The 14,811-nt window shown below is 37.1% G+C and overlaps 1 protein-coding gene across 2 annotated transcripts in view; it reads right to left on the bottom strand.

Annotated features, from left to right (window-relative positions):
- LOC307166831 (leucine-rich repeat and fibronectin type III domain-containing protein 1-like protein) overlaps positions 1–14,811 on the bottom strand; it is a 111,188-nt gene that overhangs the window by 59,750 nt on the left and 36,627 nt on the right. For both annotated transcript variants that reach the window (XM_079885527.1, XM_079885528.1), the window contains exon 2: positions 2,976–3,168. The gene's annotated coding sequence lies outside the window, so the exon portion shown is untranslated. The remainder of the gene's footprint in view (positions 1–2,975; positions 3,169–14,811) is intronic.

Genomic DNA, 14,811 nt, shown 5'->3' on the forward strand with positions numbered 1-14,811 from the left:
AACTTGTGTCTTTAGCGTCTCGAGCCGCAAAACAAAACAAAGCAAAACTAAGCAATATTGAGCAAAACAAAAAACATCTATTCTCCAAACTGCTTGTGTTGTGTCTTTAGCGTCTCGAGCCGCAAAACAAAACAGAACAAAAAACAAATAAAACTTCTAACAAATCCAACTAAGTACAGGGCTGATTTATTTAATTTTTTTACACGCAATAATATTTTAATTAATTTGTAATAATGTATAATATTAACATATATAACATTGGAAACATATATTTTTTTATGCAATAGTTTCACAGCCCTAATATACAGTACACACTTGGATTGTAACAGTTATGTATTCCACCCCTTAAGGAATAAATGCACAAAACAATGCTGGGCACTGCACCAAAAAGTACAGCACCATTACTCACAAAACATCATAAATTGCATCTATATTTCTGCCCTATACAAAACAATTTAAGGACATGCAGACACAATCAACTGCTCTATATATGTACGGTACATTGACAGCACCATTTAGCTGACTTCATTCACTCAGTGCATTCAGAGCACCTGCATCGGTTTCACGTGTTTCTGTGGCATTTCGGTCATATTATACCCAAAGAAAAATGATGTTTCGGACTATTGATGCGACATTTAGAGTCAGCTGCCACTGAAATGCATTGGACTGAGGCTATTACCCAGAGGGCCTCACCAGTCAACTCTGAAAGCATCATGTTTCTGGAGCTTTAAAGAACCCTTCACGTTGAATTAGGCAAGGTAGGGTATGCGCCAGACCGTGGCAGGCCTGTTTTCCAGAAAGAACATACCTACTTCTTCTGTATTTCATTTTTTTACCTTTAGTTGACCTCTGACCTTAGCTGTGACTTTGTTGAGCTGGATCTAGCTTTTTTTCACGAATGCTACTAGGCAGCAAGCAACTGTATTTATTTTTCTTATACAACTATGACAGTAAAAATATTAATCTCTATGCCACCAAGTATGAGTTATGACTAATGGCTAAGGCAAAATAACAGCTAGAAACAGCTGTGGGAGGATATTAAATAACAGAAATATGAAAATTAGCTTGCAGTTTGAGTCGTATATAATACATGCCTGTTCTGTAACATGCAAATATGAAAGATGGAAACCATTAAGTATAAGAATATGAGCTGAGGAGAATATATATATATTTCTATTTCTATTAACTTACAGATTCCTATTTTAATGAAAAAGTTAACTCTAACAGCATATCTTTGTCTTTTTGTCCATTATATTGCCACTCAAAAACAACATCATACAATCTAAATTGAATCACGTGTGGAGAGCTTTGTGTGCCTTACAACTTGATTATGTAAACGCATCATATCCAGATGATTAGACAATAGAAAGCAGTGTTTGACATGGATGTGTTTTGAATCACACATCTGTCATTTTTGGATATGAAGTAATAAATGAGGAGAAAACATTCTGATTTGTTTTCTAATCTTTAGAACTGACAGTCTGCACTGTCATTTCACAAGTAATGAAATCAGATTGGTTTGTTCAGACAGTGTAGTCAATATCCGTTACAGTACATGGTTTACATAGTAATGACTGATGCATTTTGTAATGTATGAAGCTTATATGACATTGGGCATGTAAAGAACTACTTGAAATCCAAGCTGAAAGTCCAGGCTGAAACATCTGTCCAAAAACAAGAATCTGATTATAGCGTTATTTTCTAAACTCTAAAAATAAATGTTTTCTATTTGAATATATTTTTAAATGTAATGTATTCCTGTGATGTCAAAGCTGAATTTTCAGCATCATTCCTCCAGTCTTCAGTGTCACGTGATCCTTCAGAAATCATTTTAATATGCTGATTTGCTGCTCAAGAAACATTATTATCAGTGTCGAAAATGGTGGTACTTAATATTTTTGTGGAAACCGTGATACTTTTTTTTTCAGGGTTCATTGATGAATAAAAAGATGATACAGATTAAATGATACATTTGCATTACTGTTGAAATATTTGCATTACTGCTGAATATATATATATTATTCAGGCAAACAGCATTTTTTTTTTTTTTTCAAAAGTTGTTTATAGTATGAACAGCAAAAACATTGGATGAGTATTTAAATATATATATATATATATATATATATATATATATATATATATATATATATATATATATATATATATATATATATATATATAATATATTTAAATACTCATCCAATGTTTTTGCTGTTCATACTATAAACAACTTTTGAAAAAAAAAATAAATGCTGTTTGCCTGAATAAAACCTAAATGTCTCAAAGAATGTTAATAAAGATTCCTCTCTCAGAGTCTCATCAAGTTACGGCATGACAGCTGCCAACATCAACATCTCTTCTGCTTTTTCATTTTAGGTGTGAAATTCCACATCTAGGACAATGTTAAAGGGCCAGTTCACCCAAAAATGAAAATATAGTAATCTCGTTCCAAACCCACATGACTTTCTTTCCTCCACAGATCACAAAAGGCACAATTTAGAAGAATATCCAATCTGATCTTTTCCACACATTGACTAAGGCACCATAAAAGTGATCCCTACAATGAACTATATTTGATGTCTTTTGAAACCATTTGAAAGCTATGTTTGAGGAAAAGTCCTAAATGTAAATTATTCACAGTTATAATCTACACTGCAGCTCTCAAATCTAAAAAAAAAAAAAGAGCCTAAGGGAAGACTTTCTATAAATAACTAAATATCTAAATTTCAATTTGCTTGGCTTCAGAAGACTATTTAGTGCACACGTCACTTGAACTGCTTTAAAGAAACCTTTAGTTTGCTTTATGGTGCTTGACATTCTTTGTTCACTCTTCATAAAAGAGCAGTGCATAACATCTTCTCTTGTGTTCAAGGAAGAAAGAAAGTCATATTTTAGCAGGCTTGTGAATACATGATGACAGAATTGTGGTTGCATTATTCCTTGAACACCTCCCGGCAGTGTGATCTGAAGTGTACCTCTATCTGAGAAGTGTAGAAAGGCTGGAGATGCTCATGAAGGCTCCACTGGCAGCGTTAGCTCTGAGTATAGCTGCAGACTCGGGACAGGCTGGCAGAGAGCAGAGACTCGAGGCATTGGCCCGGGAACATGAGAGTATCTGCCGCTCAGAGCCACGACTGACAGCGTTGCCGATTCTGGAGCTCCATCCACCTGTGAAAGGAGAAAGGGAGGAGGGACATTTACACGAGACACAAAGCATGTCTGTCTGGATTTTTCGCCTCTCGGGACAAGACGGCCAATGCATTTCCAGGACAAAAACAAGAGCTAGACACCCGCTTTTCTTTTCGACTCAGAAAACAAATGGAACAAAAAGAAAACGGAATGCGGCAAGAGCGAGGACATTTATAACGACCCAGAAGTGTCACGCTGTTTGAACGTTCCTACCATCACTCTTGATAATAGCTGCCATACGCAATATATTTAGCTCCATTCTCTTTGAAAACAAATCCTTGTTATTATTTCAAGTGTTTCTTTTACAGTTGTCTGCCTCTTGCGATGCTCTTGGTTGTATCTGTCCCACTGGACAGTTGGCACAATTACAGTTTGTTCTGTTTTAATCTCTAAATGCATGCCACTGCACAAACAAACGCTGCATAAACCAGCACTTTTTTTTTCTCTCTCTCTCTGTCGATTGCACCATTTTAATTACTTCTTTCAGGGTGAACTGACTGTAGGTGTAATGTAAAATTTCCTCTATGAGCTTGTGGTAGTTGAGTAAATCTCAAAAATATGAGTCATATTTTAGGACCATTAGCATTGTGACACGGTTTTCATGATCATTTTGATTAATCTGATGACTCCAATTGAACTGGATTATGCAATAACTGATTGTTGGTCATGAAAATAATGCCACAATGCAAATAAAAGATAATAAAATATTTTTGTGGGATTCTGTTAGTTGAAGTGTGTATCATATTAACCCTCTTTCCCTACACACCCCATTTTGGCAAGTGGGGCATAAATGACATACCCAAAAATAAAAAAAAGTGTACTGCTCATAAGTCATTCTGAATATACACATAACTATATATAAAAATTTTTTTTTTTTTTTTTTTAGAAAGTCAACACTTAAGGGTTTACAGTTTAAAGGAATAGTTCACTTTAAAATGAAAATTCTGTCATCATATAATCACCCTCATGTTGTTTCAAACCTGTATGAATTTCTTTCTTCTGCTGAACACAAAGGAAGATATTTATAAGAATGTCAGTAACCAGACAGTTTCTGGGTCCCATTGACTTCCATAGTATATTTTTTTCCTACTATGGAAGTCAATGGGACCCAAAAACTGTCTGGTTACTGACATTCTTCTAAATATCTTCCTTTGTGTTCAGCAGAAGAAAGAAATTCATACAGGTTTGAAACAACATGAGGGAGAGTATATGATGACAAAATTTTCATTTTAAAAGTGAACTATTCCTTTAAGACTTATATTACTCAGACTGTTACTAAAATGGAGATATATGAGCTCAAACATAAAAAAACAAACAATAATGATATTAGGAATATCTTTTCAACATGACATTTGTTTATGGAATATTTCATTGTTCCTTATAAATGAATAATATGCACATGCAAATTCTTTTATTAATGTGTTCTCGTAATCTTTAACCCAAAAACGTTTCTGCCATGACAACTCTCGGAGTGTTTGGCATGGTAATGGATATGATCTGCTACGCTGCTGCTGCTGGTTATTGCTGACTTGCTACTGTCAATACACAACATGCTGCAGTGAGCAAGTAAGACATGCTGCTGCTGTACAATTACCCGTAGCAGATCTATACAGGTGGAGCTGGGGAAGGTGGAGGGTTTCTGAAAGTGTGCTGGAAACTGCTACAGCAAAAGCTGACCAAGTATTTGAAGGTTGAGCAACGAGCTCATTAGGCTACAGATACAGCAGGAACCGATCAGATGTGCCCTTCAATAGAGAATGATTTGATTGCAAGCAGATTGAGTTAAGGACCAATTAGTCTGCGATATCTAGAGTTTCATGACAGAACTTTGTATTAACTTCCACTCTCTTCATGTCGACTTGAAGCTGTCAGGTGCTTCCAAGTGGTTTCAAAATGTGGAGTTTTGTCAAAATGCTGTTTGGTCTGGAAGCAACAAAAAAAAAAAAAAAAAAAAAAAAAAAAAAATATCAAAAGGGTCGCTGAGGCTGTACGCTATTGTATATATAATTTATCTCTTCACCCAACCAACAATCCCCCCCCCCGCCCCTCCTCCTCTCTCTCTCTCTCTCTCTCTCAATCTCGTTTACTCTCCCTGATGATCTCTCAACTCCATGTACCTAATTAGAACTTCTTAATTAGACTTTTTTTTTGTCCCTTACTTTGATGAAAGCCAAGCCAAAAAAATCCTCTTCCTCAGATATCTTTTGTGCAAATTTTGCAGATTTTGTTCCTGCATAACTATTTCTATTACTGAATGTTTCTTCAACTATGGGCAGTTTTGGCCTTGTGGACAAAATGTATCTTAAAACACACTTTCATGCTCTCACTAGCTTAACAATGTGCACTGTACACACAGTCACAGGAGAATTCTGTCTATTTTTCTGTCACATACAAATGTGATTTCCCTCATATGTTGAACAATGTATTGTATTGGCCAAATGTTGTATTTTACTACTTTCACATGTTCTAAACTTTCTTCTCAAGGTCTTCATCAAAAAAATGTAAAAAAAAGTTTGTTGTGGTGGACAGGATGCCAATAAATGTATTATGTTTTTTTAACGCACACACACACAAACACACACACACACACACACACACACACACACACACACACACACACACACACACACACACACACACACACACAGTTAAAACGGTGTGGTGTAAGCGGCCCCTAATTTAATAACTAATGATTTTTACAACGGAAATGGATCAATCAAAAACTTACTTTAGCTGGACAATACCTTTTTTCTAGAGCTGCTGTAAAGCCAAAACAATCTCTGTTCCATTAATTTCCTATTACTGTAACACTGTAACTAAGCTGCTTTGAAACAATCTGTATTGTTAAAAGCGCTATATAAATGAAGGTGACTTGACTTGACACAATGCACACACATTGGGTTTTCATGTTTTATGGGGACATTCCATAGACATAATGATTTTTACACTGTACAAACTGTGTATTATATTCCCTAACCCTACCTCTAAACCTACCCATCTTTCTGCATTTTTACATTTTCAAAAAACATGACTTAATATGATATATAAGTTGTCCAAAAAAATGTCCCCACAAGGATTTCGGATATCTTTGTGGGGACATCTTTGTGACGTAGGGTTTACCAGGACCACCCACCCACACACACACACACACACATGCTTTAAATATTGGGGAAATACAAAATGGATGCACTTTATTTTACAGTATGTGCACTTACGTGCATTTACAGTGTACATACCTAAGTACTGGCCCTGGGCAATAAGGTAACAACATGGGTTCAGGTTAGATTTAGGGGTAGGTTCAGGGTTACCTAGTTATTACCCAGTTATTGCAATTACTATGATAAATGCATAATATGTACATGGGGAACAGGACTGTAAAATTAAGTGCTACACAATCATATTGCATAATCTAAAATGTGTGCCATCATTGATCTTATACATGCAAAAGATGTATATGTCTCCTGCAAGAGAATATGTGCTGACTGAGTTGATCAGCTTAACAATGCAATATCCTCTCATCACACCGGCTTTAGATCACAGAGCTCCCAGTCCCTATATCGAGTATGACACAGGGTGCAGATTAGTGTCTATGTACATGGCCGTTCTCTCCTCAGTGCATCATCAGAATGAGCCCAGCTGCCTCGGGAGAACAAGCGTTTCTTTGTCAAGACTCTGACTCACTTTTGGCCTGTCCTCAGTGACTCTGTGTTATCCGCCTGCTCTGTTGAGCCCCAGAGTGAGGTTAAAAAGACAGAGGAGCAAAGAGCTGTATCCAATATTCTAGTGGGGTGTCACGGCACCCTCTGATCGTTCCATTACCCACCGTAGCACTTATGTATTAATGGCTGCCGTAGATTTTTTTTTTTTTTTTTTCAATACAAAGGTCATTTTTTCCTGTTAGTTCCTCTCTTTTGCTTTGAAGTGAAAGTTTCTTTCACAAAAGCCCTGGCATCTTAGGCTGAGTACACACTGTGCAGTTTTTACCACAATTTGGCCAACTGGGACACATTTCAGGATTTCTTTCATCATAGAGCAAGATCGTGTGTAGGCATTGCACATTTATTTTGATGGCCATATTAACAGGGAATAGCATCCACATTGCCTGCATAAGTGATGCTGTGGAGCAGGAACAGAAGCATAGATGCAACTAGTATAATTTAGGCACTGAGTCTATTTTCACCACACATATTAACTAAGCAATAAACTTAACAGAAAATACATTGGAAATGCATTATAATCCTGTTATAATAACACACTATTTTGCATTACGGAATTATTGCAAATTGCTAATTTATCCACATTTATTAAAAAATAAATAAATAAAATAAAAAATAATATATAACAAGACGACTCCAAACCATATTTGTGTGTTTTAATGAGAATGTCAGACTCCCCCACAGAACCTGATTTGAAATTTACAATCGTTGTTAATAAGTGCTTAGTTCTGCAGCCATGATGTGTTGAGCCAATCATCTGAGCCATAAATATCATTTTACTAATTACTTGATGCAAATAATTCTAGACAACATGAAATTAAGATTTTCCGGACTAGTTATCTGGATGGATGGACGGACGGATGGATGGATGGATGGATGGATGGATGGATGGATGGACGGACGGACGGATGGATGGATGGATGGATGGATGCAAGCATGCAAGCATGCATGGATGGACTGTTTTCCAATATAAGAAAGACTGTTCATGTTAAATATGTATATCTGCTTAAAGTTAATTTTATCAATGTGCAGTGCTTATAAATGGCCTCAAAGCTAAGAGACACAGACTAAATTCCGATTTAGATTTCACAGAGTCTATAAGCTGCGTTCAACCCACTCGACAATGCTAAATCTAACATGCTGGAACATGTGCTCACGCCCAGCCGGCATAGTCTGGGAATCGCACGAACACTCTCAGTGGGGGTTGCCGTACGACTGAACGTGGGCTCGGTTTGTGATTTCAGATGCCAAACTGCTTTGATTTGAGGAGACTGCGCTTAACTCAGCATACGATATGCATCCAGGCACACGCCATTTACATCTCTCTCTTTATGAAATGAGAGAAAATATATAATTGAGAGGATCCATCCTCTAACGATAGGGAGCAGCAGTAATTGGCGAGTAAACACGGCACTCAAGCCTCTCGAAGGAAATAAAAGTGGGAGCACACCAAGCCAAACAGAGAGTGCATTAAGATGGGATAATGATCCCAGCTTGACTTAGATATTCCGGCTTTATCGTTCCCACCCACACTTCAGGCCTCAGCTGAGCTGCTCTGCTGTGACTTGCGCATGGAGTTCGGTTTTTCTCTAAGTGTTCCGTGGAGACGTGGTCCTCCCTCCAAACTAGTCCATTAGAGGCTGGGTCAATACCACACAGTGGGTGAGGATGAAGGGGTGTGAACGTGCTTCTGCTTGTGTCATCTCAGAGAGTGTTTCTGGATGTGTGAGTTCACATACGTGTCCCGATGTCAGTGCACTGCCTTTAAAAGCAATCACAAATACGGCTGACATATTGTACATGAACAATTTGATTTGTCGATTGCTATTGAAAAGATAGATGTCGCTTTTCAGCTTACAAGGGGGTACTTGGGGGGATGAAACAGGATATTCAGGATATTCAACTATAAAAAAAAAATACTGGACAAGATTTGATTTTTCAATCAGGAATTGATTGGATGGTGAAAAGTGGGTGTTGCACTCTTAAAAATAAGGTTTAATCTATTGTTCAATCAATAAACTTTCACTGCACAAAAGATTGAAGTGCCACTATTATGTTATTTTAAAGGTTCCTAATTCTGTTTTGGATATCTCCTAAAATAGGTTTACATGCATACTTTTACAGTCACCAACTGGAGTGCCCTTGAGAACCACCAGAGGGCACTCCAAAGACTGCATTACCCATAACCCACTGCCCAGACTATCAGCCATGATTGTATTCAGCTGTTGCTTGTTAGTTTCTGCCTATATAAACCTGGTTAATTCAGTCACTCTTCACTAGGACTTGTTAGTTGTTCAAACACTGAATAGCTCCAGCATTGAACTGAAAACAGCCAGTGTGGATAGTTACATGGCAACAGCTTTGCAAATAAACAAGCTGTTTTTAAAAATATGTTGTGTATTCATCCAGTCAGTGTTTCTGACCTCTTAATTTACAGTGTGATATCTCAAAACCAGAATTCTCAGGATTAATTACTAACCCATGGTAATGAGTATGAATAACCATTCATGAAGCAAAGACTTCTTAATACAGTTCATAGAATAGAATAGAATAGAATAGAATAGAATAGAATAGAATATATTCTATTCTATTCTAGAGGTCAGAAGGAATATATATATATATTCCTTCAGACCTCGAATGCAAGGTTTCAGACTACACAATATCAGCCCGAATTTGGCACAATCCATTTGACATCAGATGCCGTTTTGATTTCATCATTTCATCTCGTATAGTGAGTCATAATGGAGGACAAACAACTCCATGTCTGCAACGCTTCACAACGTCACAACATAAATACTAGGGCTGTGTCTGAAATTACCCCCTATACCCTTAAATAGGGCACTATTTGAGGGGACAGCCATTTGTAGTGGTGTCCGAAACCATAGTGGACGTTATCAAGTGCACTCATTCAATCCCATAATGCACCGCAATAATGAGTGTGCAACCAATGGATGCTGAATGACTAAAGAATACCCACAATGCAGCTGAGTCAATCATCCATCCATTTTCCGAACCGCTGATCCAATGTGGCTACAGCGTAATATCATACAGGTATAAATTCAGTTTAAATTGATTAAATAGTTTAATTAAGGTTTATACATGCTAATTTCCACGACAGATTTCAATATTATTTTCATTACTACTGGAGCTACCAGTTTGCTAAGTTTCAAATGATTATTAAACAGCAAGCACAAAATATACAAAAGCGGCAGCCCTTCTGGAGCACTCAGTGTCCGAATTAGCATCACACTAGTACTGGGATTAGCATTAGGCTAGTACAACTATTGTTTGTTTATGCTCTTGTGAAGCCAGTTCCGCCTTCTTGATGACATCATGCACATCATTAAAGGCAGCTAGCGATGATTGATTGGGAAGCAACGTGTAGTCTAATATGTTTCTTGCCCACACACAACAAAAATTTAGGAGTCAAAATCACATAATCGTGCCTATCGTAACACACACATATTGTGTAGTTTGAACCTGGCATAAAAAAAGCTCATCTGACAAAGTGGACAGATGAATAGCTTGACAAAGCAGTATTTATAAAGGTAAATCTGTTTTGCTATGCAGTGCTGTGTTGCACATTTTGAGCAATTCTTTTCATAAATTGCCGCAATAAATGTAGTGCTCTTGCCAAGGCTCGTGATTTTGTTCTTGGCTTAAAAGTTCTGCACTAACTTATACAGCAATTCATTCAAATAGGTCACACTAAAAGCACTCATAATGAACAGCACAGCATTTGAAAAGTCCATTCTTTCTCATTTATTTTGGTTCCAGGCAGCAGATGGGCTGTGGTTGATAACCAGTAGATGTAGGCTGCCTGTAATAGGCATAAAGTTGTTCAGAGAAGAGAGCCAGCTTTATGAAAGAGAGGCTTTAATGGCATTTAAGCAGAGGAGGGGAAAGACTTATGGTATGAGAAGCTTTTCTTAGTAACCTGTGGAAGATTCAGCTAGATAAAGTAAATGGGACGACCAAAAACTAATCGATAAACATGATAATAATCAAAGATGGAAATTACAGATTAGTTGGGTCTTATGGATTAGTAGGGACAAATAGAGTGCAATAGTAAAACAATACTCATTGCTCAAAATCAAATATTGTATTTATTTACCAGTCACAATCCTAATCTGGTTTGGCCAAGCAAAATTTTAAGAGTGCTATTATTTAGTTTAACAGCACTGGAATGTTTAGCCCTCCAAATTTGGGTAATTTTGAAGAAAATGGGTAACCAAACCAAACCAGTTGATGGGCCCCATTGACTTCCATTGTATGAAAAAGAAAAAAAAAAATACTATGGAAGTCAATGGGGTCCATCAACTGTTGGTTACCGACATTCTTCAAAATATCTTCTTTTGTGTTCAGCAGAAGAAAGAAATTCATAGAGATATGGAACAAATTAAGGGTGAGTAAATGATGACAGATTTTTCCATTTTTGGGTAAACTATCCCTTTAAGCAGCAAGTTACGTCCTTGTACAGGAAACTCATCCCAGAGAGTTACTGACAGACTTGGAAGTAAAAATGTTGAAAAAAGTGTGTATAAAAAAATCAAGCATAAAATCCTATTCTAGTAGACCCCCAAACACAAAATCAAGACATTTTTAAAAAAGTGCCTCTTTAAACATTGTCAGTAATTACCAAGGTAGAAAAAATCCTGACCTCTGATGTATTAAAATACAGAGTTGAATGGCTATTAAATATCAGTAAGATTTCATGTGTTCTGTGTAGTTTTTATCTTTTGGTAACCTCGGAGGAGGCAGTTTCTCCCTCTAATTGAGCATCTGCCTTCCTCCAAGTCTAACCGAGCCCAAACTCCCTCTCAGCACAGCTAATCATTTGTGCTATATTTAGCTGGAGTTGTGCCTGCCTGCCCATGTCTTCATGTTTAGCCTTATCCCTGGGCACACGGTAATTGTGAAACTTGTTTCGTAAAAACAGTACCACCAGAGGAAAAATAAACAAGTCCTTCAGCAGTGTAGGGATTTTGACTAAGGGCAAAATGCCAGCAGGTGGTCATGTTTCGCAATCGCGGGGATAATCGGTGCAAGGCCACCTCAGCTCACCACGAGGGGCTTACCGCATGACTCAAAGAAAATGTGCGTCGAAATATTTAAAAAAAAAAACAACAATGCCACCAGCATTTGTGTCCCAATTCACTAAGCACATAGTGCCAAAGGCTCTGTTTCTCTGCACCACAATCAAGAACTTTTCAGAACAGATAGCACAATCTCCCAGAATGCCCCCCCCCCCCCCCCCCCCCTCCTCCTAATGTTTGTATATGTGAACTAAAAATGCATTCAAAACAAACACAAAAGTGACTTGGGGACTCCAAATCATTTTCCAGCATGCTTTCAGGAAACAAAACATGTTTTATTATTGATCATCTTTGCAGTCTTGCACTCGAAGGCACCATTTTGCATATTTAACTGATTGGGTTACTCTTTTGTTCTAGTTATGGTTGTTTGATGATGAGTCAAGAGAAACTAAACGAAACGGAAAGACTATGGTCCGAGATGCTGGGATAGGCTCCAGTATCTCAGCGATCCGACATAGGGCAAGCGGTTTGGAGAACAAATACAACAAAAAGTAACGTAACGTAACATAACATAAAGTAAAGTAACGTAGCGTAACGTAACGTAGCGTAACGTAACGTAACGTAACGTAACGTAACGTAACGTAACGTAACGTTAATTAGGGGAAAAAATACAAAATAAAAAATCTAAATCAAATAATCAAAATAAATAACATTTTGCTCTAACCGATTACCATTAGGAATGCTGGAGCCAAAGCATAAAACACGGTATCTGCTCAAAGAATGAATCAAAATGAAAACATTGAGTTTCTAATCCCTGGTTTTAAGAGTCTATCGAGCACTGTAAATTGCATATTATAATATTTTGCAGAGGGTTCATTGTGATCGTTATCAGTCACTAAAAGTGGCAGGCAATGTTCTTTCCCACACACAATCTATATCCTCAGCTCTCCATCCGTTCTAGTGAAATCACAAACAAAATGTACACAAATCACATTCACATACATTTACCATCGGATTAAAAAGAGTCATTCAATCCTGTCATCATTTACTCTCCCTCAAATTGTTCCAAACCTGTCTGAACACAAAAGAAGATATTTTGAAGAATGTCAGTAACAGTTGATGTACCCCATTGACTTCCATAGTATTTGTGTTGCCCTACTATGGGTTACATCAACTGTTTGACTTTTTAGAGTGACACCAATGGATATGTGTATTTTTGTCTTCTGGTGTTTCTGCGCTGTTATACTCAGCAGAAAAATAAATAATAAACTAGATATAAAAAAAAAATATATATATTTTTAAAAAATAGACTCAAAAAGGCATCATGCTCTTAAAGGCCTCCATACGATAAACAGAGAAGAGAGCACAACATTCATGAAATACATTCTTGCAAAATCTTTCAAACATCTACCTTAAAAGTGCACATCTTTCCCATGGCATCCAAAAATAAAAATAAAAAATGCAACTCTGTGTATTGTTTATGCTGCATAATAACATATACGTGGCAAGTACCGCCACATCTCTGTATGCAAAACCTCTCTATACAGAGCCACGGGAAAAGGCCAGTGCTCAATGAGCGTCAATGTTAGGAACTCAGTGTAGACTTAGTGTTAAGACGGGATGTGAGCCGTCATGCAAATGGAGGCTAAGAGGGATCGTGAGACGGGACCCCCCAGCAAGCCCTCTCATCATTACTGTGAGGAGACCACAGTACACGCCTAATGGGCTCCCCTATTAGAAGCCATCATTCACAAATCCCTTTGTCACGTACCACTGTAGCGCTGCTCATTCGCATAGAGATCCAACACGAGTGCTTAAAGGGGCTGAGATCAACATGTTCATGCTAATGAGGCAGCATGTGGCCACACAGAGACGTCTGTGTGATAATAGTTAAATAGTCACTTGAGAAGTCCATAATAGTGTAATACTGCAGAGATGGGGTTGAAAAATCCACAAAATTATACTATTCATGCTGGAAAGCACTCAGATCTCCAGTATTGGTTGTGGCTTTATGAAGAAAAGGAAAGAGACAGAAATATGATCATTGGTCTATGAGATATAAAGCATGCCTGAGTGTAGTATCAGACTCGTTTGCGCATAAGCACTTTCTGGAAAAATGCACGCACTGATCTGAAGTAAATGAATAAATAACAAAAAAAATGACAATGAATGCATAAACGAATGAATGAATTATAGAATGAATGAACAAATGACAGAATGAATGAATGAATGAATGAATGAATGAATGAATGAATGAATGAATGACTAAATTAATGAATCCCCATACTAACTAACACGCTTTGCCTTACATAAAACGCCTATACAAACCAAGCTTTTTTGCACTTAAAAAAGTAAACAAACAATAGCATATAAATTAATTAACATGCAAACAATAAAATAAATACATGCTAACAAACAAACACAAATACATGTAAACCCATATACAAACTACAGTAACTAGCTTTTTTTTGCACTGTAAATGAATAAATGAATGCACTTAAAAAATCTTATACAAAGTAACTAGCTTTTTTTGCACCATGTAAACAAACAAACAAACAAACAATTTTACAGCAACTTGTAGTTTGAAGAAAACGTGGTATGGTAACATTACATCGGCTGTGTATATACTTCACATTTGTGAGTTGCTTTGAATAAAAGCTAAATGAATAGACATAAATGTAATTGCTCATCAGGGTCTGAAACAACAACAAACTAAGGAAAAAACTATGATCAGTCATTCGTTCAGACAGTGCATTTCAGTCTGGAATAGACTGGTTGTTGAGCAGAATAAGCTGCAAAGTGGATCAGACTTTATGCTGACGAAAAGTCTGGCTCTGTGAAACTAGCCTATATGCACCAGTATCCGGTTA

This window comes from Squalius cephalus (genome assembly GCF_949319135.1).
Source record: "Squalius cephalus genome assembly, chromosome: 11".
Classification (NCBI taxonomy): domain Eukaryota; kingdom Metazoa; phylum Chordata; class Actinopteri; order Cypriniformes; family Leuciscidae; genus Squalius; species Squalius cephalus.